Source organism: Elephas maximus, chromosome X, assembly GCF_024166365.1.
Source record: "Elephas maximus indicus isolate mEleMax1 chromosome X, mEleMax1 primary haplotype, whole genome shotgun sequence".
NCBI lineage: Eukaryota > Metazoa > Chordata > Mammalia > Proboscidea > Elephantidae > Elephas > Elephas maximus.
In genome coordinates this window covers 6,845,398-6,872,731 of record NC_064846.1, presented here as the reverse complement: position 1 = coordinate 6,872,731, position 27,334 = coordinate 6,845,398, and the positions used below count along the sequence as shown (strand labels likewise).

General features: G+C 45.1%; 1 protein-coding gene across 32 annotated transcripts in view; it reads right to left on the bottom strand.

Moving 5' to 3' along the window:
• Positions 1 to 27,334, bottom strand: part of LOC126069572 (heat shock transcription factor, X-linked member 3-like) — a 187,885-nt gene that overhangs the window by 9,842 nt on the left and 150,709 nt on the right. For 29 of the 32 annotated variants that reach the window (XR_007515970.1, XR_007515948.1, XR_007515945.1 and 26 more), the window contains one exon: positions 2,115 to 4,538. The gene's annotated coding sequence lies outside the window, so the exon portion shown is untranslated. The remainder of the gene's footprint in view (positions 1 to 2,114; positions 4,539 to 27,334) is intronic. The other 3 variants (XR_007515957.1, XR_007515958.1, XR_007515959.1) reach the window with 3 other exon arrangements.

Below are 27,334 nucleotides of genomic sequence, written 5' to 3'. Positions count from 1 at the left end.
ATCCATCAAAACTGTCTCTTAAATAATGAAGGTGAAATTAAGACATTTCCAGATAAACACGAGTTGAGGGAATTCGTAAAAAGCAAACCAAAACTACAAGAAATACTAAAGGGAGTTCTTTGGTTAGAAAATCAATAATATCAGGTATTAACCCAAGACTAGAACGCTGGGCAGGGCAACCAGAAGTCAACCCAGACAGGGAAATGCAAAAAAACAAAGCAAGATTAAAAAAAAAAAAAAGCCCAACACAGGGTAACGTCGATGTTATTATATAAAAGAAGACAACATTAAATAATAAAACGGGACTAAGAAATGTAATCACACACCTTCCATACTGAGAGGAAGATACGGCGATACAAAGAAATAAAAGTTAGGTTTAAATTCAGAAAAATACGGGTAAATAATAAGGTAACCACAAAGGAGACAAACTATCCTACACATCAAAATTAAATACAAGGGAAAAATACAGACTCAGCAGAAACAAAATCAACAACAACAAATAGGACGAAAGGACAATATATAAAGGAAATCTACTCAGCACATAAAATCAAGTGGGAAAAAGAAACTGTCAACACACAAAAAAAGACATCAAAATGATAGCACTAAATTCACACCTCTCCATAATTACCCTGAAAGTAAATGGACTAAATGCACCAATAAAGAGACAGAGAGTGGCAGAATGGATTAAAAAAACAAGATCCATCTATATGCTGCCTACAAGAGACACACCTTAGACTTAGAGACACAAACTAAAACTCAAAGGATGTAAAAAAATATATGAAGCAAACAACAATCAAAAAAGAGCAGGAGTGGCAATATTAATTTCTGACAAAATAGACTTTAAAGTTAAATCCATCAGAAAGGATAAGGAAGGACACTATATGATGATTAAAGGGACAATATACCAAGAAGATATAACCATATTAAATATTTATGCACCCAATGACAGGGCTGCAAGATACATAAAACAAACTCTATCAGCACTGAAAAATGAAATAGACAGCTCCACAATAATAGTAGGAGGCTTCAACAAACCACTTTAGGTAAAAGACAGGACATCCAGAAAGAGGCTCTATAAAGACACGGAAGATCTAAATGCCACAATCAACCAACCTAACCTTGTAGACATATACAGAACACTCCACCCAAGACCAACCAAGTATACTTTCTTTTCTAGTGCACGTGGAACATTCTCTAGAATAGACAACATATTAGGTCATAAAGCAAGCCTTAGCAGAATCCAAAACATTGAAATATTACAAAGCATCTTCTCTGACCATAAGGCCATAAAAGTAGAAACCAATAACAGGAAAAAAAATCAAACACTTGGAAACTGAACAATACCCTGCTCAAAAAAGACTGGATTATAGAAGACATTAAGGAGGGAATAAAGAAATTCATAGAATCCGATGAGAATGAAAACACTTCCTATCAGAACATTTGGGACACAGCAAAAGCGGTGCTCATACGCCAATTCAAATCAATAAATGCACACATCCAAAAAGAAGAAAGGGCCAAAATCAAAGAATTATCCCTACAACTTGAACAAATAGAAAGAGAGCAACAAAAGAAACCCACAGGCACCAGAAGAAAACAAATAATAAAAATTAGAGCTGAACTAAATGAAATAGAAAACAGAAAAACAACTGAAAGAATTAACAAGACCAAAGCTGGTTTTTTGAAAAAATCAACAAAATTGATAAACCACTGGCCACACTGACAAAAGAAAAACAGGAGAGGAAGCAAATAACCTGAATAAGAAATCAGATGGGCGATATTACAACAGACCCAACTGAAATTAAAAGAATCATATCAGATTACTATGAAAAACTATGCTCAAACAAATTTGAAAACCTAGAAGAAATAGATGAATTCCTAGACACACACCACCTACCTAAACTAACACAAACAGAGGTAGAACAACTAAATAGACCCATAACAAAAGAAGAGATTGAAAATGTAATCAAAAAACTCCCAATAAAAAAAAGCCCTGGCCCAGAAGGCTTCACTGCAGAGTTCTACCAAACTTTCAGAGAAGAGTATTCCTTATTCATTGTTGAGTTTTCACATGCAAATGAGGCAACTGAAAACACCATGGCTCCAGTCAGGCTCACCTTAGTCCTTGAGGTGACATCTTTGTTTTCAATACTTTAAAGAGGCCTTTTGTAGCAGATTTCTCCAATGCAACGTGTCCTTTGATTTCTTGACTGCTGCTTCCATGGGTGTTGAGTAAAATGAAATCCTTGACAACTTCAATCTTTTCTCCATTTATCATGATGTTGTTTATTGGTCCAGTTGTGAGGATTTGTGTTTTCTTTATGTTCAAGTGTAATCTATACTGAAGGCTGTGGTCTTTGATCTTCATCAGTAAGTGCTTCAAGTCCTCAGACCGAGGGGATACTGAGTGGTTTAAAGTCAGGAAAAGTGTGTGTCGGGGTTGTATCCTTTCACCATACCTATTCGATCTGTATATGCTGAGCAAATAATCCAAGAAGCTGGACTATATGAAGAATGGGGCATCAGCATTGGAGGAAGACTCATTAACAACTTGCCTTATGCAGATGACACAACATTTTACCCATACGTACCCATTGCTGTTGAGCCAATTCCGACTCATAGCGACCCTATAGGACAGAGTAGAACTGCCCCATATGGTTTCCAAGGAGCGCCTGGTAGATTCGAACTTCCTACCTTTTGGTTAGCAGCCGTAGCTCTGAACCACTACACCACCAGGGTTTCCATTTTGCCCATAGAGTCCTTTAATATAGTAACTTGAGGCTTGAATTTTTTCTTCAGTTCTTTCAGCTTGAGAAATACCAAAAACGGTTTTCCCTTTTGGTTTTCTAATTCCAGGTCTTTGCAAAGAATGTGCAGAGAACTACCTATATGGGATCACACTGTCAACAGTAACTTGAAAGATTAGACAGGAACCTTAGGGGACAGTAAATTTACGTTAATGGGGAAGGAACAACTCAGAAAAGGAGGGTGAGAATGGTTGCACAACTCAAAGAATGTAATCAGTGTCACTAAATGGTACGTGTAGAAACTGTTGAATTGGTGTATGTTCTGCTGCGTATATTCTCAACAACAACAAAATAAATGAAAAAAAAAAAGATAAATGACAGTGTTTCTTTAATGACCACAATGTGCTGTGAGGAAGGTGGAAGGTATTTGGAAAATGATCAGCTTTTGGGGAAATGGTGGTAATCCTTTTGCTGGCTTCTCCTCAGCCACGTATCAATGATGTACGGCAGCTCCAAATTCCTCCCAATGACAATTCACCCTGGAGACTCTTATTTCCCAGTGGACTACTGAGGGAAGAGAAAATTCTCAAAAAGTTAGAGCAGCCAGCTTTTGCTAACAAATCTGGACAGTTGGCTGTTTGGCAGCACACAGCATTTTATCTTACAGGAGCCTGGCAAATCCCTTGTGGCTCCTGACCTTAAGGCTTCCTGGCAGGGGAGGCACAAAGTGTGACTTCACCCCAAGGGCACTCTGAGATGTCCCAGCTTCCCATGCAGGTGTGAGTGGACTATGCAATAAGGTGGACTACTTCCTCTATTTTTAGCAAAGGCTTTACAGTTCAAGTGGGGGGTTGGTGGTCCCAAGACTCAACGCCAGGTAAGCAGGAAAAGGGCAATAAGCCCAGACCAAGTAGACTCAGAATTTGGAGGGCCACAGAGTTATACCCAAAGGGGGTGAATGGCAGTCCAAGTGACAAAGATCAGAGAAACAGGACAAACGCAAGCTGGCTATTTCAGGTGGCAATCCCTTAGGAAAGCCACAGAGGAAGCAGCAACACTAATCATCAGGCAGGAGGCAATAGGAATCACCAGGCAGGTGGCAATAGTAATAATCAGGCAGGTGGCAGCACTGTGTGTCTATAGGTTTTACCGGATTGGACCTCAGTCATTATCTAGATAGACAGAACCCAGCACCCCAGGGAAAGGCCTGCCAAGGCTAGAATGTGTGGCAGGGCCCCAACCAATCACAAGGACCTCCAGATGGGTTCTGGAACCCAAATCAGATGCTGGGCCATCCCAGCTTCCCCCAGGCCTTAATGTAAGGAGGAAGGCGGCAGGAGCTCTTCCGGGGCACTTACTACTTAAGGTATGGGATGAATTCTAGGAGTCACCTACAGGTGTGTGGGGAATGAGAGGGCAGGAATTCCATTATCCTGCCAAACTGAGATCTTGATGCCTCCGGCGCTAGGAGACATTATTCTTTCAGCCACTCATCTTTGGTACCTACCCCTGAGCATGATGGGGCAGCCAGGAGCTGGTCTGGAACGTGGGGGCCATCTTCCCACTGAGCTCTGCCAAGAAAATCACCCATCCACTGTGCCATGTAACGGACTGGGATTCAGCCTTGGGCTCCGTGCCACAGGGCACTAGCTCACTGTATGTCAATACCCAAAGGATACCAGTAGATGGAAACCTAACATTAGCATGTTCATACCAGTGGCCTCAAGAGCGCTTCAGCATAGGTACCAGATGGATTCACTCTCTTAGATTCCTCTCCCTTCTCACAGCAAACTCCTGCAACACCAAAGGAATAATTACCGCTCAGTGGAATATTGCAGGTGCTGGCCAAAACATAAACACTCATCAATTTAAACGGGCAAATACGGACTTTGGAAGAGAGAAGACTTCTCTTCCAGAGGCAATTATTTGTCTCTTTAGAATTTTTGGCCAATGTAGAACCCCCCACCCCCACCCATGGAACTCAGAAATGAGCATCACAGCAGTCTATCTGCATGGAAGGGGCTGGAGGGCGTCGGGCAGGGGACAGAGATGGCTTCGCCTTGTACATCGCTGCACTGGGAAATCTGCGATGCTAAGGACAACCTAAAACTAAAACTCAGGGGTCACTGAAGGCCCGCCCACAGAGGAAAGGTGGCAAATGGGGGACCCACCAGTTTCTTCAAGGGCAGCCCACTCGACAGTTTGCAAAACACTTTCATATCCATCATCTTACTAGCACCACCCAACATCACTGCAAGCTAGGCAGGGCAAGGACCATCAGACCCACTTTTACAGACGCAGAAGTTGAGGTGTGATCACCGGGACAGCAATTCGCTAGGCTACACGTCCAGCCTGCTTCTGCCCCACAACCATGGCATCATCCAGCTGACACTGGACACCCAATGGCGTCACCAGTCCACAGGAAACCCCACCCTGCCACACCAGCCACCGCTCTTACTTCATCAAGGGCAACTGCCTGTATCCTCAGTCCGGAGGATGTGGTTCAAAGCCCTCCACACCACCACCCACCTGTCTCCTGCTGGAGGCTGACAATCGGTCTATACTTTCTCCAGAGAAGTCGGCAAGTGTCCTCCTAGACACTAAAGAGTTTGCTCAGTCACAGTTCACTTTGGTCCCCGCTTAAAGCAGTAATGACCCCATCCCCACTACTTCCCCACACCCTATAGAGCCACCAAGATGCTGGCAGCTACCAGGACCTCAAGGAGCTATGAACGGCTCCCTCACCACCTCCATCCCCATGGACATTTAGGACAACTTGCAACGATATCACTCTTAGACCCAGGCAACCAGGTGCCTGCCCTAGGCCCCAACTTTAGAGGGCCTTACTCTGGCCCTCCAGCCACGCCCCTCCCCATAGGGCAAGAAGTCTACGGGGCCAAGGAGACCCACCCACTCAAAGCCCATGCTTCCTTCTTCTAGCCTGCTCACACAATACCAGGACCCTGAAATGCCCTGCCCATATGCCCCAAGCCTGTGTCCTAGTTCTGCCTTCCTCAGCATGGACCAAACCACAGGTGTGCACAACCCTAGGCCTACTGGGTGACTGAGGGGTGGCCACGGGGCAGCTGTTACCCCACCAGCAGGCGGTGCTGGGGCTTGAACATGGGGGCTACAGCACTCCTTCTCAAACTTTAACAGGCATGTGAATCATCTGGGAATCTTACGAACATCCAGACCCTGCTTCAACGGGCTCGCGGGTAATGCTGATGCTCTGGACTGGGGTTCATATTTTGGGGAGTAAGACTGGTGTCCACAGGCATGTGTGGAAAGGTCCTCGTGGTAAGGGGCAGAGCCAGCAGGATGGAGAGAAGGGAGAGTTGGCAGTGAGCTTCCATTGGCGCCCTTGCCCCAGGCCCACCCTAGTTAGGGGAGGCCCTACCTTTCCTCGGGTCAAGGAGAAGTATCAACTGATTGCCAGCCGTCTCTGGACACTGTAGGAAAACAGTAGGTGGGAGGTACCATTTGTCCCTCCTTCAAAGCCTCTACATTCCTCCCACCACCAATTTGCATGCCAGAAACTGGGCGGTTACCACTGTGACTCTTCAAAATAACAAATGTCATCAATTTTCAACGCCAACTGCCCTGCTCCAGGGATAGTCACACAGTCTTTACCTACTCCACCACAATGTCTGGGCCTCGGAAATCATCTATTTCACCTTGCTCACCAACGGTCAGCATCGAAGACCTAAAATGCAGATTTCAAGTAAGCTGGAGTAGAGATACTAGTTTCCCAATGACAACGCACCTTCCACCAAGCAACCCATGTACTCCTTGGCCTGAGAGGGAGGACCCCTTAGGCGGACCTGAGCCACCCAGGCTAACATTTAGCCAGGAACCCATAAGACCCCAGCCTCAGGCACTGTTGCACCAACTAGATACAATCTATATTCAAATTGCCATGCCCTCATAAGTAAGCCTGGATTTTTATCATTGCAGAGAGAAAGGTAAAAACAAAAACAAACGGAAAAACCTCAGGAATATTGTTTAATTGGAGTATTCGACTTGAGGAGCAAACCACCAAATGCATTCCTTAGGCACGGTAACATTCAAAACTTTTTTAACACCAAATCACTTATTTAAATCAAATGTCAGCGGAAGCCCATATAAAACAGATGAAAATGAAGCTGTCTGGCTGGATGGGGGCTGCCAGCCCAGGGCCTGCTTATTTGGCGTCCCACTGGTTGATATACACTGCATTAGTTTCCCATGGCTGCTGTAAAAAGTACCACAAACTAGGTGGCTGAAAACAACAGATATTTCTTCTCTCACAGTTTTGGGGGCAAGAAGTCCTAAACCAGGGTGTAGGAAGGACCATGTTCTCTCTGAAGGCTCTAGGGAAGATCTGTTCCATGACTTTTTCTTAGCTTCTTGGGTTTTGGGGAGGCGTGGTTGCACACTGGTCAAGAGCTCCGCTCCTAACCAAAAGGTCGGCAGTTCGAATCCACCAAGGCTCCTTGGAAACCCGATGGGGCAGTTCTACTCTGTGCTATAGGGTCACTTGGAGTTGGAATCAACTCGACGGCAAAGGGTTTAGTTTGGTTTGATGTTCCTTGGCTTGTAGACACATCAATCTGATCTCTGCCTCCATGGTCACATAGCCTTCTCCCGTGTGTATCACCAGTGTCTGCGTCTCTTCTCTTCTTAGAAGGACATCACTTATACTGGATTAGGGTCCACCCTAACACGATTTCATGTTAACTGATAACATCTTCAGAGACCCTACTTCCAAACAAGGTCACGTTCACAGGTACCAGGGGTTAGGACTTCAATGTGTCTTCTGGAGGACATAATACATCAACCCACCACACACACAGAGGCCCCTAGGGCTGCGCCAAGAAACTCCAGGTGCTCCAAAGTGCCCCATTTGAAAATCACCACTAGGATATATGTCAACTGATTAAGGTCAGAGTTTCTTCCTAATCTCACTGATTAGCGCTCAGGCACAAGAGAGCAGAAATATGGTCAGATGAAGGAAGGAAGCCATGCCGCAGTGGCCTCAGCTGCCAAAGGCTTTAATAATACCTGCAAATGAAGCCTAATGATACCTTGAGGAGCGTAGGGACTCGGGTCCAAGTCCTAATTCGGTAGCTAGCTAGCTCCCTCTGTGACCTGAAATAAGGCCCTTCCCTTCTCTGGGCCTCAGACACAGGACCCAGACGGCCTTTGTCCAGCTCTGACAGTCTGGGATTTTATGAGACTTCGGATTCCATCTTTAAGTAAAGAATCATGTTCACATCATCCATCACAGATAGATGCTAGAAGAACATAAAGGAAACCTTTATGTTGTTCCTGTTGGCACGGCTCTGTGCTTTCATTCAGAAACCCAAAGCACTTTAATAGCTTATTCCGTTGGATCCGTAGCAGAAAAACAAAAAGGAAATTAATCGTGAAGAAATCTTATGTCTACAATCTTTGAATACCTCTTGGTCAGGTTCCAGCTACTTCTGCAAATTGCCAGTCCTTACTGACTTCTGGATACGGGGAGAGAGAGCAGCGTTTGCAGTTTGGGGTCTGTAGGGAATAAGCCAAGCCAGGCAGCGAGACCATGAGGAAGCAGTTGCAGTAGATGGTTTCCCTGCCTGGCTGAGAGACGACAAGGACCTAAACCAAGCCATGTCAGCGGAGGTGGACAGGAGAGGACAGATCCAAGAGACATCTGGGATGGCACGGTGGCAAGACCAGGTGCTGAGTTGAAGAGGAAGAGGGGAGAATGAGAGCCAAGAGTCTTGCATGGGGTGATGGCATATATGATCCCCGTGGGGTATCAGGTGGAAATGCAACCACGAGATTAATTTGGAAATCCTCAGCGTATAGGGCCCCGCCCCGTAATTCCACCACATTGCCTCATCTGTTCATTAGAATATTTAGAGTGCCTACTTCCTTGGCCGAGCAAGGGGATATATGGCTGAATAAAACAGACACAGTTCCTGCCCTTGTGGAGCTTTTGGTCTGGCGGGGGAGAAAATAAGAAAAAAAATACAGGTACAATTTTAAACTGTGATAAATGTTATGAAGGAAACAAATGGGTACAGTGATCAAGGATACCTGGGGTAGGAAGGACAGTCTCTATGAAAAGGCCTTTCAACCAAGATTTCAAGCGTATTCCAGGACTAGGGAACGGCATGCGCGAAGGCCCCTAGGTGGCACAAAGAGTTTGCGCTGGGCTACTAACCAAGCGGCTGGCGGTTTGAACCCACCCAGAGGTGCTGCAGAAGAAAAGCCTGGTGATCTCCTTCCCCAAAGACTACAGCCAGGATAACCCCATGGACCTCAGTTCTACTCTGCAACACACGGGGTCACCAGGAGTCAAAATCAACTCCACGGCAACAAGTTTGGTTTTTTGAGGGGTTTAGAGGCAGGGAAAATTTAGCCACAAATTCTAATTGAAAATGCCCGCTACCTTGGTTTCTGTGGCATGCCTAGGATGTTGAAATGATAGTAATAAAGTTGCACAAAAAGACACGGTCATCAAATTATACCAAAGCCAAAGCACTTGATGCCTGTGAAGTGGTGTTGAACAATTTTATGCTGTCACTGATGGAGCTGGATGTGGCTGGCTACATTAGTCAGATGTAACAGCAACTTAAACAAAACTTTCAATAAAACTGGTACGGAACTCTACGCTCCATAATTAACAGCTTTGATGGCCTCAAATCACACACCAGGACACTGAAGCCGCTCTCTGGGCAAAGCTGCCATTCTGTAGGCTTTCAGTCAAACACTGTTATTGAGGAAGCACTGCTGAAAATAACATTCCTTTTAATGATTAAAGAGAGGCCTGGCACAAACTGCAGAACAGAAAAACACAATCCTATCTAGCCATTATCAGGGAAAGGATAAGTAGGCTGTGTTTTGCAATTCCGTCCTGGTGGCCTTACAACTATGCCACAGCATGAGCGCTAAAATGCCTGAGAAGTCACTCACCTGAATCCCGGTCATAATTAGTCCCCTCTCCTTTGTATGTTCACCAGGAAGGAGTTTCGCTGACCTCTCCACATGGAAAGATGGAGTTTACCCATTTACAGTTCATAGCCTTTATTCCTTGCAGGCAACCAAAAGTGAGCTGGGGTGGAACAATTATTTCCCGAGCAGCAGTGTGTATTTGAGCTAGGATGTCTAAGATGCATCGGTTGAATAATTAATGTATAAATCTTGGCCGGCTGGGTCACAACAATGAAAACAAGCTTTATTTGTTAGAGACATAATTTACTTATATTAAAGTCTTTCTGGTTTCAAGATGAAGCCTCTATGTCAACAAGCCAAGAGACAGAAGTACTCCTGTTCGTAGCTCAACTATGAAGGAAATAAACACAGGCGGTTAATGTAGTGTGCTTGTCACTCAGCTGCAAACTGGCATTGCACGATCAGGATTTCGGAGTGGGATGGCATGCAAAAAGAGCCCAGCAGCACTTATCAATCAGCTATCCGGTTATTCTCCGGTTTGTGAACCTGCTCTGAAATCCTCGGCCTGCCTGTGCTAAGCTGTAACGAAGGCTGTTTCATCTTTTTTTTTTTTTTTTTTTAGAAACACGGGCTATTTTTTCAGTTAACATTTAAAGTCCCCTGGCAGCCCTTAGCTCTTCTGTCCCCCACCAGCGGGTCCAACAGGGTGGGCCACTCAGAAGAGGCACTTCATCTTGCCACAGCCCCCGCAATGAGCCCTGGGAGATCCTGGCAAAGGATGGGAGGTCCCGCCTGGCTGGGGGCCTGTGCATCACCGGGGGCTATCAGCTCCCTCAGAGTCCCAGGAACACAGCAGCCCTCTGGTGAGTGCTGGTATGTCCTCTATTGCACCTGCTCACCCTCTGCAGCCTGCATCACGCTAGGTCCGCAACTGCTCAAAGGCCCCGCAGCGCACAGGCTGCCTTCCACACTCTGGGCTCTGGCAGACAAGCTTGATTGTGACTTGTGGGCTTTCCATCAGTTTGGTTCAAGGTCTTCCTGGGCTGTATTTATTGTTCTCAAGTCAAACAAACTCAGCACTAAAGGCCACCGAGCTCTTTTCTCTGCTGCAGAACTCACAACTGACCGATGGGCTGTGCATCTTTACCTCCTTGATCCTCATTTCCATATGGCAAAACTGAGGCCCTGGAAGACTGGATCCCTTGCCTGAGGTTCCATAGCCAATAAGTGGCAGAGCACTGACTAAAACCCAAGGCTCTCAGCCCCCAGGCAGGGGTCTCTGCAGCATACTATAACCCCAAGGTGGTGGAGTAGACTCTGACTCACAGTGACCCTACAGGACAGAGTAGAACTGCCCCTCCCCCCTATAGTGTTTCTAAGGCTGTAATCTTTACAGAAGCGGACTGCCCCATCTTTCTCCCATGGAGAGGCCGGTGAGTTCAAACCTTTTTTTTTTTTTTTTGCTTAGCAGCCAAGCACTTAGCGACTGCACCACCTTGGCTCCTACAGCGTACTATATTGCCCCCGCTAAAGTCGGGCTGTTAGAAAAAGTGCAGGCAGCGAGTCAGACGTAGGAAGAAATTTACAGGCATAAAGAGAGATCTATGGGATTGAGGGAAACACTGGTTGCATAGTGGTTAAGAGCTACAGCTGCTAACCAAAAAGTCAGGAGTTCGAATCCTCTAGGCGCTCCTTGGAAACTCTACGGGGCAGTTCTACTCTGTCCTAGAGGGTTGCTTTGAGTCATAATCGACTTGACGGCAGGCAACGGGTTTCGTTTTTTTCATGGGGTTGAAAGAGGACAAAAACTCCAAGGTTCTTCGAGAAGGGCCTGGATATTGAGCTTCTCAGCCTCTGCCCGAGGTCAGGCCAAAGTTTAACAACTTGCTTCATTAAGAGAGAAGCTCAGGGGTCCCCACCCCTACTGCTGCCCCACCCTGCCCCTTTGGGCCAGAATTCAGAGTCCAGGCCCCCACAGCCACAACACGCCCACTCTCTCAGGCCATCATTTCCTGTGGATGCCGACAAGGAGGAAGGGAGACAGGAGGCAAGGATATTTAAACAGTTTCCCTTTCTCAAAGTATCAGCAGAAGTTTCCACCCACCATCCTTCACCATAGCTACAGCGCGATGAAAAGCAAGCATCCAGAGCTGACCCGGGGGCCTTGTAAAGACCCTAAAGGGCCTGCAGGAGCATCAGGAAAATGATGACCTTCGGTCCCACCCACCAATACGACGGAGTGCATTGTCTTCTATTTTTTGCTTTCACAATTGGTCACCTCTATACGGCTTACGGTAACTTTCTCCCAGCCAGAATATTTGCGGAAACTTCTCTTCCCCAGCTTCGTACAAAATTGCCATCATTTGGGACAATGCTTTTGGTGATGCTTTTAAAAGCCAGAAAGTGTACTACCATCAGGATAATTCCCCATAAAACAGCATGGGTGGAGATCTTCCATTTACAAAAATAATTTCTATGTACAGAAAGTCAGGAAGAAAATGAGGCCTCGTTCAGCAAAGGTGCGTTACACCAGTGACTGGCAATGAAATAAGTACAGACAAATAGAACACGATGCAGACCATTTCGGAACGTGTGATAATCCAGTCCTGGGCCAGCATATTCTACCTTTCCTCTTTCTGTCTGTTAGAAACCAATGACAACAGGTTTCTCAGCAAATGAGGCTGTAAACATGAGGGGATGTTTAACCCAGTTCAGAGAACAAACTGTCTCCAAGGTCTCTGACAACACTCATTTGCATATAAATAATTAGCATGCTGATTTGCAATGATCCTTGCCCACTCATTACCCCATACGCAATCAAGACCTCTACTTGGCAATATTTTGTTAGCTGTTGATATTATCGTTTCTGCTTGAGAATAATAAAAATCGATCCTTTTACAGTAATCCACGGTTCACCATCGTGGCAACAGGCTCCCCACTGAATCCTCACTAAAGACCGTTTAGAAAACGTCCGCCAAGGCCCGATGCACGAAGACCCAGAGGCAGTTTGCCCAGTTATTACCAGGACCAGTTCCTGCTGAGTCGATTCCAATTCCTGGTGACCCACGTGTTGTCAGAGCAGAACCACGCTCCACAGGGTTTTCAACGGCTGATTTCTCGGCAGCAGATCACCAGGCCTTTCTTCTGAGGCATCTCTAAGTGGCCTCGAACGTCCAACCTTTTTGGTTAGCAGCTCAGTGTGTTGACCGTTTGCACCACCCAGGGACTCCTTCCCCGTTTAGGAGGAATATAGGAACTAAGACTCTACTTAAGAACCAAGATGCCCGCAGCTTTAAGAGAGTGTAAAGGAAAAGAAAGAACCCTGTATCTGTGTTATTTTTACAATTTAAGAATAAATCTATCTAGCGTGAAAGTTCTCAGGAAAAGGGTAAAGACATGTTCTCCTAACTCCTGCAGTCCATAACCCCTGATATCTGCTCCATAGAAGGGAGCTCAGAGGCCATCCAGGCCCACTCCCACCCCAGGCAACAAAACGCTCAGCAGAAGTTCAGAAACCCCGCTTCTGCTTAAAGACCTCCAGAGCCCAGGAGCCTCCCGTGTCCCAAAGCTCTGCCCATCAACCAGCGGCTCAAAGCGTTACCCAGTCTTTCCTTACACTGGGGGGCCAAAACCAGCCTCCCTATAATTCCTACATATTGGTCCACGTTTCAAGGGGGACCCCTCAATGTTCCTGTGGCCCTCGATGTGGGACTTTTGGCATACGTGCTGTCACTGGACCATCTCAATGGCCCGGCCAAGCAGATGCTATGACTCTCCAGGTTTTAAAGCTGCGGCCCTGGAGGCTGAGAGAAGCGTGGCAGCCACTCAGGGTTGCAGAGTGGTGATGGGCAGAGGAAGGGTTTGACCCCATGTGGGCAGTCTCCACCTTTCATGTCATTTTCACTATCCCACCTTGCCGCTCTCACGCATTAGGGGGAGAAAAAGCTGCTCCTGCTTGCCCAGCGGATGGTTCATAAAGGTGGGAAGGGGGAGAGTAACTGAAAGCCCCCTCTACACACTCTCCCTGAGAGAGCCTGCTAGTCAGGTGACTTTAAACCCCCACACAGGGGGGCCCAGACCTGAATTTCTGACCCAAACTATCCCAAGTTCAGGGGCAAAATGGCCACCCTCGGGTCTGCATGCCCCACAAGCCCTCAAGTTCAGCAGGTACCAAGCTGCATTTACCAACTGTCCTTCATCCCTGATCTTGCTCAGAAATACTGTTCTCTACCCAGGAAGCCAGGCCAGAAACCTGCAGGATTCTCCTAGACATTTCTCTTTCCCTCATCCACCTGCCCTGCTTTGACGTCTCTTGCTGTCTGCCTCTTACCCGCCATCCCCACCACAGCTGCCTTCTTCAGACCACCATGCGAGCTCAGTTAGACAAAGTCAACAGCTTCCTAAATGGCCTCTCCGCCTCCAGTCACATCCCCCTGCTGCCATGCGGACTGCCACCAGAATGACCCAATATGGCAACCTAGGTGCCTCCCCTGCTACGAATCTTTCCATGGCTTCCTGTTGCCACCAGAGGTGATTCTCAAGAAAATCACGAGGTGTGTGGCTGCGGCATCTGTACATTTTGAAAGCCCCCTAGGCAATCTGAATGATTCAGCAGTGTTTGGGAACTAACGGTAAACGAGGCTAAGTTCACATCATCGGTGATCTGATCCCTGCCTACCTCTCCCGTCATTGTTCCTGCCACACCCCCCCTTGGTAACTACATCCCAGCGATCCTAGAAACATACAATGTTCACTCCCACCTCTGTGCCACTACTGGGGCCAACCTCTCAGCCTGAAATGTTCTCTGTACTCTTGGCCAACCTGTACTAAGCCTTCAAAACTCCACTGAGAAGTCCCTTCTTCAGGAAGCCTTTCCTGGCCTGATCAGAACGGACCTGGTGCCCCTCCTCTGTGCCCACATAGCATCGCACGGAGGTCTCTATCACAGCACTTATCACGTTGGGTTGAAATGATCTGCTTATGTGTCTAACTCGCTGGCACACATATAAGCTCCTCGAGACCACGAAACATGTTTCTTCAACACTGGCAAGTGCCTGACACGTAACAGGTGCGAACCAAACGTGGACCTGAAATGAGCCTGATTTCAAGACCAGGCTATACACTGACTGACTGGAGCTTTGGGTTTCAGGCATGTCAACCCACTGCTGAGGCTCCGTCCCTGCATCTGCAAAGTCGGCATAACAAATCCCCACGTTCATCCACACACCAAGCTTTTCAACGTCTGCTAAGTGCCAGATACAGGCTTGCGTGCAGGCTGAATCAATTAACGCGCGTGAGGGTATTCTGTAAACTGTTCTGCAGTATCAGAAAGATAGCTGTGCAATTCCAGCCTTTGCTTAGTCTCTCTGAAACAGAAATAGCAATTTCATCCCAGAAAAGCAAGGTCTATGACGTGGAAGTCTCCATTAGCTTACTGCAGTTTCAGGGCAAGAAGGTCACTTAGCTCAAAGCGAACTGCTCGGGCCCAGAGGAGACGGAGGAATCGGACTCTGGGAAAGCCTGCGATAGTGAGAATCTGCTCCGACAGGGGCAGTGCTAATCTTCCGAGGGCACAGGCTTCACCGCAGAGCACCACTGAGGACAGGTCACTGAGTCCCAACCCTGTTGTCACTGACTTCTGCCTACCCTGCTCTCGGGTTTCCATGGCAATGGGTGTGGAGCCAGAGGCAGCAGACTAAAGCAGGCTCCACACGCCGGCTTCCTGAGGCTCCCCCAAGCCTTCCTGAGCTTTGTCTACTCAGTGGAGCTCTGGCTCACCTGAGACCTGCTACTACCAGGGGTGGGCAGCAATCTTAAGGTCAATCCCACAGAGCCCAGGGGAACCAAATTGGTTTGCAAACTGAGGGGACTTTGAGCCTAGAGTAGCTCTGGGCTCTTCTCTACCCAACACTGCTGTCCCTGATATGTTGTATTCTGCAGGCTCAGGGAGGGCTATATAATTCCCAAAGTCCTTGTACTAGAGGCTCTTAGGTCTGCTCTAAGCTCCCACTCTCTCTCCTACAGTTGCTCATCCTCTTGGGGGAAGTCCCAGTCCAAGGATTGCTCCTCAGAACCCAAGCTCTACAGGCATCTAGCAGTGACACCCTGTGACACCATGGCCACCCCCTCCAAAGGAATCTGATCTCTCATCCACCCAGAAGTGAACCAGGAACAGGGGAGCTATCAGAAGTTATGCTGAGAGCCAGGCAAGGAGAGGACAGAAGCACTTCCTTTATGTACAGAGTTCTCAGAAACTACAAGTCCACACTCACGGAACCAAGTTCTTATCACTCATCTCCTCTGGGTTCCACCCAGGCGATTACGCCTATCCCCAAGGAATCTCAAGGTTTGGTTAGGGGAGAAAATAAGACAGATGAAGCTTGTGTGAAGTGGATGCCCATTAAGGCCCTAACGGCCCACTTTGCGGTAATCATGTCATTTCACACTCAGTGCCAAATAGAGTTAACCTTCAGGGATCACAATTTAGCCCATGGGGCACCTGAATTGCTCATTCAATAAATATTTATTGAGCCCCTACTATACAGGTGGAAATCAGCCACAGCCTGTCCTGGGAGAGCTTACAGCCTAGTATGGAAGACAGGCGTTCACACAAAAGAATTGCATTCAAACAAAAGAATTCTGTGCAAAATACAGAAGATATCTAGAGCTGGACATAGATCATGGTGCCTGGAAACAACAGAAAAGGATTTCTCGGGAGGGGACACCCGAACAGGCCTTTGAAGGGTGAATGGCGGGGTTATACGGGGCAGACAAGGCAGAAAGAGGAGTCCAGGCAGAGGGAACATGTTCAAAGTCCCGGAACAATGTCGCTGGAGCCTAGATAAGGTGGAGGGGGGTGCAGTGATGAGATGTGAAGTTAGAAAGGTAGGCAAGAAGCAGGTCAACCTGCCAGGCTAAGTAGCTTGAACTATACCCTTTAGAAAAGTGAGGGGCCACCAGGGCACCTCTAAATATATTTCTTTGTTGTTGTTGTTGCTATTCTTCTTTTTGTATGTTCTTTGCTGGAAATGGCATGGCTTAATTTTCAGTCTGGAAACCCTTGGAATCCCCATGGGTGCAGTTCTACTCCATCCTATGTGTTCACTATGAGTCCAAACTGACTTGGTGGCAACAGGTTTAATGACAAAGAAATAATACTTTAAATTTATTTTGAAAAACATCTTTTAAGAAAATAAGAAGAATACCTATGCCAGAACAGAATAATAGGGCAAAAAGAAAAAATGTTCAGCCTTGCTAGCAATCAAATAAACATAAATTTTAAAATGAGACGCTAAGTCTTTGCCAGTCAAATTGGCAAAGATTTTACAATACCCAGTGATAGCAAGGAACAAGAAAAAAGGGCATGCCCATATCCCGCCTCTAAAACAGTAATTGTTACTGGGTGATTCAGCGGTACCTATCAAAAGCCTCAGAGTCCCTGGCTGGTGCAGATGGCAGCTAACCAAAAGGTTGAAGGTGCCACCCACAGGTGCCCTGGAAGAAAGGCCGGCCAATCTGCTTCCCAAAAATCACACACTGATAGCCTCATGGAGCAGAGTTCTACTCTGACACACATGGGGTCACCATGAGTCAGAACTGACGAGAGGCAACTGGTGTTTTGATACCAAAAGCCATCAAAATGTACATTCATGAGGAGCAAAAAATTGCACATCTAAGAATTCCTCCAAAGCAGACAATCAAGGATTTCTGCAGACACTGACCAATGGAATGATCGCCTCAACGCTGTTTACAGCAGAGAAAGACAGAGAATAACCTAAACACCTAGCAGCGGTGGATGGGTCACGTAAATTCTGCTAGTTTCATACAATGGAAAGCTATCCAGCCACCGAAAGTGATACGGAAAAATAGTTAATTACAGGATGTTCAGAATCTATTAAGTGAAAAGGGCATGAAAGAGTATTATTTAAAATACACACACTTTTCGTGTCCGTGTTTAGAAAATAAGACTGGGTTGTTGTCGATGTTAGGTGCGGTCGAGTCACCTCTGATTCATACGGCCACCGTTTGTACAACAGAACGAAACACTGCCCAGTCCTGCACCATCCTCACAACCGTTGCTATGCTCAAGTCCACCCTTGCAGCCGCTGTGTCAATCCATCTCCTTGAGGCTCTTCCTCTCTTTCGCTGACCCTCTACTTTACCAAGCATGATGTCCTTCTCCAGGGACTGGTCCCTCCTAATAACATGTTCAAAGTACTTGACACAAACTCTTTCTTGCCATCCTCGCTTCCAAGGAGCATTTCTGGCTGTACTTCTTCCAAGGCAGACTTGTTCGTTCTTCTGGCAATGTATCACATATTCAATATTGTTCACCAACACCATAATTCAAAGGCATCAATTCTTCTTCAGTCTTCCTTATTCGTTGTCCAGCTTTCCTGCACTTACGAGGCGACTGGAAACACCACGGCTTGAGTCAGGTGCACCTTACTGCTCAAAGTGGTATAATTGCTTTTTATGTTTAAAGAGAACTTTTTCAGCAGATTTGCCCAGTGCAGTGCATCTTTTGATTTCTTGACTGCTGCCTCCATGGCTGTTGATTGCGGATCCAAGTAAAAGGAAATCCTTGACAACTTCCATCTTTTCCCTGTTTACCATGATGTTGCTGACTGGTCCAGGTGTGAGGAGGGTTTTTGTTTTCTTCGTGTTGAGGTGGAATCCATACTGAAGACTGAGGTCTTAGATCTTCATCAGTAAGTGCTTCAATCTTCTCCGCTTCAAACAACCTAGGCTGTGTCATCTGCGTATCGCACGTGGTTAATGAGACTTCCTCCAATCCTGATGCCACATTCTTCTTCTTCATATAGTCCAACTTCTCGGATTATTTACTCAGCATACAGATTGAATAAGTGTGGTGAAAAGATGCAACGCTGCCGCACACCTTTCCAGATTTTAAACCACACAGTAACCCCCCGTTCTGTTCGAATCACCGCCTCTTGGTCTAGGTATAGGATCCTCATGAGCACAATTAAGTCTGCTGGAATTCCCACTCTTCGCAATGTTATCCATAATTTGGAATGAGTCACACAGCTGAATGCCTTTGCATAGTCAATAAAATACAAGTAAACATCTTTCTGGTATTCTCTACCTTCAGCCAGGATCCATCTGACATCAGCAATGATACCCCTGGTTCCACGTCCTCTTTTGAATCCAGCTTGAATTTCTGGCAGTTCCCTGTCAATATGCTGCTGCAATCACTTTTGTTTGTTTGTTTTTATTATGCTTTAGGTGAAAGTTTACAGTTTGTTTGTTTTTATTATGCTTTAGGTGAAAGTTTACAGCTCAAGTTAATTTCTCATACAAAAACTTATACACATATTGTTATGTGACACCAGCAGGCTTCTGGTGTCCATTCAATCAGCTCCTGTCCCTTTCTACCTTCTCATCCCGCCTCCGGACAGGGGTTGCCCATTTAGTCTCATTTATCTACTTGAACTAAGAAGCACCCTCTTCACGAGTATTATTTTTTTGTTTTGTTTTACGTTTTGGAATTTATTTATTTAATTGAAGTTTAGATGAAGGTTTCCAAAACAAACTAGTTTCTCATCAAACAGTTAGTACACATATTGTTGTACGACATTGGTTAACAACCCCACGACATGTCAGCACTCTCCCTTCTCAACCCTGGGTTCCCTATTACCAGCTTTCCTGTTCCCTCCTACTTTCCAGTCGCAGCCCCAGGGCTGGTGCGCCCTTTTAGTCTTGTTTTGTTCCATGGGCCTGTTCAATCTTTCCCTGAAGGATGAACCTCAGGAGTGGCCTCACTACTGAGCTGAAAGGGTGTCCTCTGGACATACTCTCAGGGTTTCTCCAGTCTCTGTCAGGCCAGCAAGTCTGGTCATTCTTTTTGAGTTAGAATTTTGTTCTACATTTTTCTCCAGCTCTATCCAGGACCCTCTATTATGATCCCTGTCAGAGCAGTCAGTGGTGGCAGCCAGGCACCATCTCGTTGTACTGGACTCAGTCTGGTGGAGGCAGTGGTAGATGTGGTCCCTTAGTCCTTTGGACTAATCTTTCCTTTGTGACTTTAGTTTTCTTCATTCTTCCTTGTTCCCAAAGGGGTGAGACCAGTGCAGTGTCCAAATGGCCGCTCACAGGCTTTTAAGACCCCAGATGCTACTCACCAAAGTAGAATGTAAAACCTGGAAACTATGTTATGCCAATTGAGCTAGACGTTCCCCAAGACCATGGTCCCCGAACCCCTAAGCCCAGCAATTCAGTCCCTCAGGGAGTTTAGATGTGTCTATAAAAAAAAAATTTTTTTTTTTATACAGCTACCATGCCCTTGCCTTGTACAGGTTGTGCTGGCATCCCCCGTATTGTGTACTGTCTTACCTTTCACCAAGGTTATTGGTTATCTGTTGTCTATTAAGTGTTTTTCCATCTCCACACCTCCCCTCCCTTGTAAGCATAAAAGATCATTTCTTTTTGTATGTAAACCTTTCCATGAGTTTTTAAAGTAGTGGTCTCATACAATATTTGTTCTTCTGTGATTGACTTCTTTCACTCAGCATAATGTCCTCCAGATGCATCCATGTTATGTGATGCTTCACAGATTCATCGCAGTTCCTCAGCATTGCATAATACTCCATCGTGTGTATACTTTGTCTTCTCGAGCCACCCTTTGAAATCTTCTGTTCAGCTCTTTTACTTCATTATTTCTTCCATTCACTTTAGCACCTCTATGTTCAAGAGCAAGTTTCAGACTCTCTTCTGATATCCATTTTGGTCTTTTCTGTCTTTTTAATGACCTTTCACTTTTTTCATGTATGACGTCCTTGATGTCATCCCATAACTCGTCTGGTCTTCAGTCATTAGTGCTCAATGCGTCAAATCTATTCTTGAGATGGTCTCCAAGAATACTCAATAGTCCAGTACTGAAGGTTGTATTTTCGCTGTTGTGACAGTCATCTTCTGTAGAGATTTACAGCGTGTCCTACAGGTCACTAAGAGTCAAAATCAACTCAAGGGCAACAGGTTTGGTTTGGTTTTGATTTTCTAAGTTTTCTATAATAAACACATGCTATTTTGCTCAAAAAAAAACATTCTAAGAGTGATTTTAAATGGTTATACCCTTCAATTCAGAACTTTCAATTTTAGAAATTTACCCTGATAATCAGATATGGACATAAAGATGTGTGTACAAGACAATTCATTATTTATCATTGACCTCCAAAAGGAAACCAAATAAATGTCTACCAAATACCAATTATAAAGTATGATATATTATACCATGGAACACGGCAACTACTAAAAATCGTGAAGAAGAATATTGAAGAGAGAAAATGAAGCAAAAGAAGGCAGATCATAAAATGGTAAATACAATAATATGAAACTAACTTTTTAAAACCATGTAGAAGAAGTACTGCAGGTATATGTACCAAAATAAACATCATCTATGGTTTCTCCAAGTGATAGGACCACATGCGATTTCTTTATCTTCATTTTTCTCCTTTTCATACAGCTACACGGAAATTTTACATTCTAGGAAAAGATATTAGGGTTCCATTTAAGAAGTAAGGAGTGAGAACAAGTAGAGTACTGTAAGAATTCTTTCTGCTGCTATTTTGCTGTGTGGTGTTTCTTGCAGGGCATGCTGGCACCCCTTCACAAAAACCAAGAATCGGTCCTGAATGAATGGGAAGTATATAAATTAAAACAAATGACAAATGGGCAATATATGAATATGTTGTCTGTGTAATATTTTTAAAAGTATAAACATACAGGAATCTGGAAACTAATATATCAAGGTATGAAGAATGTTTAATTATCATAGTTTAGCCTAATAAGTAAAGCTAGTCTGCCTTGAGCATTGTGTTCTTTTCAGAACTATCTATATGGAATCAAATTGACAACAGCAACTTGAAAGATTAGAGAGGTACTTTAGGGGGCAGTGAGTTTATGCTAATGGGGGAGGAACAATTCAGAAAAGGAGGGTGAGAATGTTTGCACAACTCGAAGAACGCTTTCAATGTGACTGAACTGCACATGTGAAACCTGTTGAATTGGTGTATGTTTTGCTGTGTATATTCTCAACAATAACAACAAAATAAATAGCATAATGCCTGTGGCCTTAAAAGCTTGCAAGCAGACACTGAAGGCACAACAAATGGTCTCTATTCGAAGCAACAGAGGAAGGAGAGTCAGAAATAGGAGGAGAAAATAAAATGTGGCTAATTGTCTCCATTAACAATTGCCTCTTTTGCCACGAGACCAGAAGAACTGGGTGGTGCCCAGCTACCATTACTGAACATTTTGATCAAAGATTCCGTAGAAGAATCCTGGTCAAAAGGGGAAAAATACAGAACAGAATTTCAAATTCTCATGGAATCCAGACTTTCTGGAGCCATGGAGGCTGGATGAATCCCTGAACTATTGTTCCAAGATAATCTTTACCTTAAAGCAAAAATATGCCCTGGAGGTGGGGCCAAGGTGGCGGAGTAGTCAGACACTTCCTGTGGTCCCTCTTACAACAAAGACTCGGAAAAACAAGTGCGTCGATTATATATGACAATCTAGCAGCCCTGAACATAAAAAGAAAAGTTGAGGAATCAGTCTGAGCAGCAAGGGGAGGGAGAGACAGTTCAGAAGTTCAGGAGTTGCCACGCCTGACCCACCGGGAAACCAGCACCCCGCAGGCCAAATCTGCTGGCACGAGCGTGGTGACACAAGTAGTGGCATTTCAAATGTGTTTTCCACGTTGGGAGAGACCAAGCGGTGGAGAGTCTACTCATGCCTCCAGAATCAGTGAAACAATGGTGCTCAATTGGCAAAAGATAAGTACATGTGTCTAACCTACCATATGGAGCAAAAAATATCCCTTGGGAAAAACCTTGCTCCCACTTACCTACCCCCTTCCTGCTCTGCGCTGAGTCCCAGCTGGCTGCAACCTCTGGGCCAGAAGTAGAACCCGTCACGTGCCCTGAGCCATTCTCCCAGCCTTGGAGAGGAAATAAATTAACAAACATGGAAAAAATAATCTGCTGTCTCCCCCAAGCCACGAACTCAGGGCAGAAAGAGCTCCTTTGCCTAGGCACAAGCATAAGGGTCCACGGACACTGAATGCCTTCACCCCTGCATAGGCCTTTGTGGGCCCATTTCAACAGTGTAGGCCCTCATTAGCACAGTACAGCTGGGTATATACCTGAAGTTTAACTTCAACTGTTTCAGCTATATACCGGACAGGCAGGTTCATGATATTTGACACCGTTCTGCCTATTAAGCAGGGTCCTCGCCTACCCACATCAGGGGCCTGTGAAATGCTGGCTCCACCCACGCCACCTAGCTACCTGCGACAGGGGTCTGGAATAAGTGGTGCATCCTAATCCTTACAACCAACACCACTGGATGCTCACAGTCCAGGTGCAAAACCCACCCACCTATCCGTTCTAGGGAACACACTTTCCCCACAGATTCTCGGGGATGGTTGTCAGCCCCCTGCCTTGTTCAGTGTCTATACCCCTACTGCACCCAGATACCTGTGACTACACCAATCACCCCTACTCATCTAGGATTGTAGGCGAGAGCCTGCACCACACACTTGGTAACCGACTACCTGGACATCTGAGCTGAATCAATACAAGAAAACTAAATGAACTCCTGGACTCACATTCCTAGTAAAAGATCTAACCATTTGGTGACAGGACATTAGGCCTTTAAAGGCACTAGTAATCAAATTAGCTCACTCGAGCAGCCTATTTGGGCATATCAAAACAAAACAAGGACCTAGGACACAGTAAGCAAACATGAAATAAATACAAGAACTTATGGATGGCTCAGAGACAACAGTCAATATCAAATCACATAAAGAGGCAGACCATGATGGCTTCAGCAAGTTCCCAAAACAAATAATCAAGAAATCTTCCAGATGAAGAAAACTTCCTGGAATTACCAGAGGTAGAATACAAAAGACTCATATACAGAACTCTCCAAGGGATCAGGAAGGACATCAGGCAATACGCGGAACAAGCCAAGGAACACACAGATAAAGTAGCTGAAGAAATTAAAGAGGTTATTCAAGAACATAATGAAAAATTTAATAAGCTGCAAGAATCCATAGAGAGACAGCAATCAGAAACTCAGAAGATTCACAGTAAAATTACAGAATTAGACAACTTGATAGAAAGTCATAGGAGCAGAATTGAGGCAATGGAAGTCAGAATTAGTGAGATTGAAGATAAAGTATTTAAACCGACATATTTGAGGAAAAATCAGATAAAAAGAATTTTTTTAAAAATGAAGAAACTCTAAGAATTATGTGAGACACTATCAAGAGGAATAACCTACGAATGATTGGAGTACCAGAACGGGGGGGGGGGCATAACATAAATAGAAAGAACTGTTGAACATTTGTTGGCAGAAAACTTCCCTGATGTCGTGAAAGATGAGAAGATATCTATCCAAGATGCTCATCCAACCCCACATAAGGTAGGTCTTAAAAGAAAGTCACCAAGATGTATTATAATCAAACTTGCCAAAACCAAAAATAAAGGGTTTTAGAGCAGCTAGGAATACACAAAAAGTCAGCTACAAAGGAGAGTCAGTAAGACTAAGCTCGGACTACTCAGCAGAAACCATGCAGGCAAGAAGGCAATGGGATAACATATATAAAGCCTTGAAGGAAAAAAACTGCCAACCAAAAATCATATATCCAGCAAAACTTACTCTCAAATATGATGACAAAAAGCATTGCCCTTGAGAATGGGAACCAGACAAGGATGCCCTTTATCACCACTTTTATTCAACATTTTGCTGAAGGTCCTAGCCGGAGCAATTAGGCAAGAAAAAGAAATAGAGAGCATTCGAATTGGTAAGGAAGAAGTAAAAGTATCTCTATTTGCATACGATAAGATCTTATACACAGAAAACCTACAGAATCCACAGGAAAACTACTGGAACTAATAGAAGATGTCAGCAAAGTATCAGTATACAAGATAAACATACAAAAATCAGCTCCATTCCTCGACACAAAGAGAACTTCAAAGAGGAAATCACCAAATCAATACCATTTACAACAGCCCCCAAGAAGATAAACAACTGAGGAATATATATAAGCAGAGATGTAAAAGATATATACAAAGAAAACTACAACAGAGGCAGGACCAAGATGGCTGACTAGGGAGAAGCTCCTGCTGACCCCTCTTGCAACAAAGACTTGGAAAAACAAATGAATCCATTACATACATGACAATCTACAAACCCTGACCATCAAACTCAGAACTAGGGAATTGACCTGAGTGACAGGGGTGCGAGAATCCACGTGCTGAAGGAGTGAGCAGTCCCGGAGACCAGCGAGCCACGCCCCAACCTTGAGCCCTCAGGGGAGCGAGAATCCGTGTGTGCTGAAGGAGCAAGTAGTCCTGGAGACTGGGACCCGCTTCCCAGCTCTTAGCCCTCAGGAAAGTGTGAAGCCACCTGCACTGAAGCAGTGAGCAGTCCCGGAGACTAGCGTGCTGCCCCCCAGCCCTGAGCCCTCAAGGGAGCATGAAGCCGCCTGTGCTATACCAGCAAGCAGTCCCAGAGACCGACGAGCCGTGCCCCAGCCCTGAGCCCTCAGGGGAGTGAGAATCCACTCACTGGGGCACTGACCAGTTCCAGAGCCCGGCAAGCCACGCCCCAAACCTGAACCCTTGTGCAGCCTTGGGGCAAGAGCTGTAGAGATGATCATGGCTTCCTGAGACAAGGCAAACAGGGATGCAGCCCTAACCCCCTGGGGCAATCTCCCCGGGGACCCAGCCAGCACACACAGGCTACACACCCCTCTGGAATCTCAGATAAAAAGGTCCACACCAAACAAGATAAGTTGAGTTTATCTATTTTACTCTCTCCTATGTATCCGATGCCTCCCCTCCCTGCCCCAGCAGGCTTCATTAACACAGGAATTCCCTGGGGCAGAGACTGAAGTACTTTGCGGGATTTTTTTTTCTAACCCATTTTCCTGGCCTGGAAAAACAGCAATTAACCATCAGGTGAAAAATCCTTTCCTGATTTCTCTAAACTGAAATAGCAGAACAGAACCAGCACCATCCAGGCATAAGATATCCACCGTCTTTGGCTTTCACCCCTACATGGCTATTTAATGCAAAGCAATTCTTTTCGAGATCTGACTGTAATTGTTGTAGTTGAGCTGTGGAACAGCAAGTTTTGGAGGTCTGATACCGCTCTGCCTATTAAACAGATACCTCACTGATCCACAGAAGAGGACTGAGGCTCCACCCACACCACCTAACCGACTGCTAAAGGGGTCTTAGGATTGTGACACTTACCAATTTTTAGAGGTACAGGCATTGGGTGCCTAAGATACAGCTACAGAGCCCACCCACCAGAGCACTCTAGAGAACATAGATGCTCCTTCCTCACTGCCACTTGGGGGAAGGCTGTCAGCACCCTGCCCTCCTTGGACTGTGACCCCTGCCGATACTAGAAACCAGTGCATACAGCCATCACCACAACTCCTCTAAGATAGGAGGGGAGAGCCTACACCACACACTAGGTGACCCACTATCAATACACCTGAGCTGATTCTATTCAAAAACAGTGAATGGACTCATAGGCTCATATACTGGGTAACAGCTCAAACCAGCTGGCAAAAGGATATAAGTGATTCAAAGGCTCCAACAATTAAGTTAGAGCACTCTAGTACCCATCTGGGTGTATTAAAACAAAACAAAACAAGAAGAAAAGACTCAGTAAGCAAACATAAAATAAATCATTACAATAACTTATAAATGGTTTGGAGACAGAAGTCGATATCAAATCACATAAAGAAGCCGACCATGATTGCTTCTACAAACCCCCAAAAGAAAGAATCAAAATCTTTGCCAAATGAAGATACATTCTTGGAATTTCCAGAAGTAGAATACAAAAAACTAATATACAGAATGCTTCAAGACATCAGGGATGATCTCAGAAATGAAATAAGACAATACCCAGAAAAAGCCAAGGAACACACTGATAAAGCTGTTGAAGAAATCAAAAAGATTATTTAAGAATATAGTGAAAAAATTAATAAGCTGCAAGAATCCATAGACAGGCAGCATTCAGAAATTCAAAAGTCTAACAATAAAATTACAGAATTAGACAACTCAATAGGAAGTCAGAGGAGTAGAATGGAGGAATTGGAATGCAGAGCGGGGGAGTTGGACAATAAAGCAATTGAAATCAACATAGTTGAAGAAAAATCAGATAAAAGAATTTAAAAAAATGAAGAAACCTTAAGAATCATGTGGGACTCTATCAAGAAGAATAACTTGTGTGTGATTGGAGTTCCAGAACAGGGAGGAATAATAGAAAATACAGAGAGAATAGTTGAAGATCTGTTGGCAGAATATTTCTCTGGCATCCAGAAAGACGAAAGGATATCTATCCAAGATACTCATCGAACCCCATACAAGATAGATCCCAAAAGAAAGTCACCAAGACATGTTATCATCAAACTCACCAAAACTGAAGATAAAGAGAAAATTTTAAAAGCAGCCAGGGATAAACGAAAAGTCACCTACAAAGGAGAATCAATAAGTTCAGAGTACTCAGCAGAAACCATTCCGGAAAGAAGGTAATGGGATGACATAAATAGAGCTCTGAAGGAGAAAAACTGCCAGCCAAGAATCATATATCCAGCAAAACTCTCTCAAATATGAAGGTGAAAT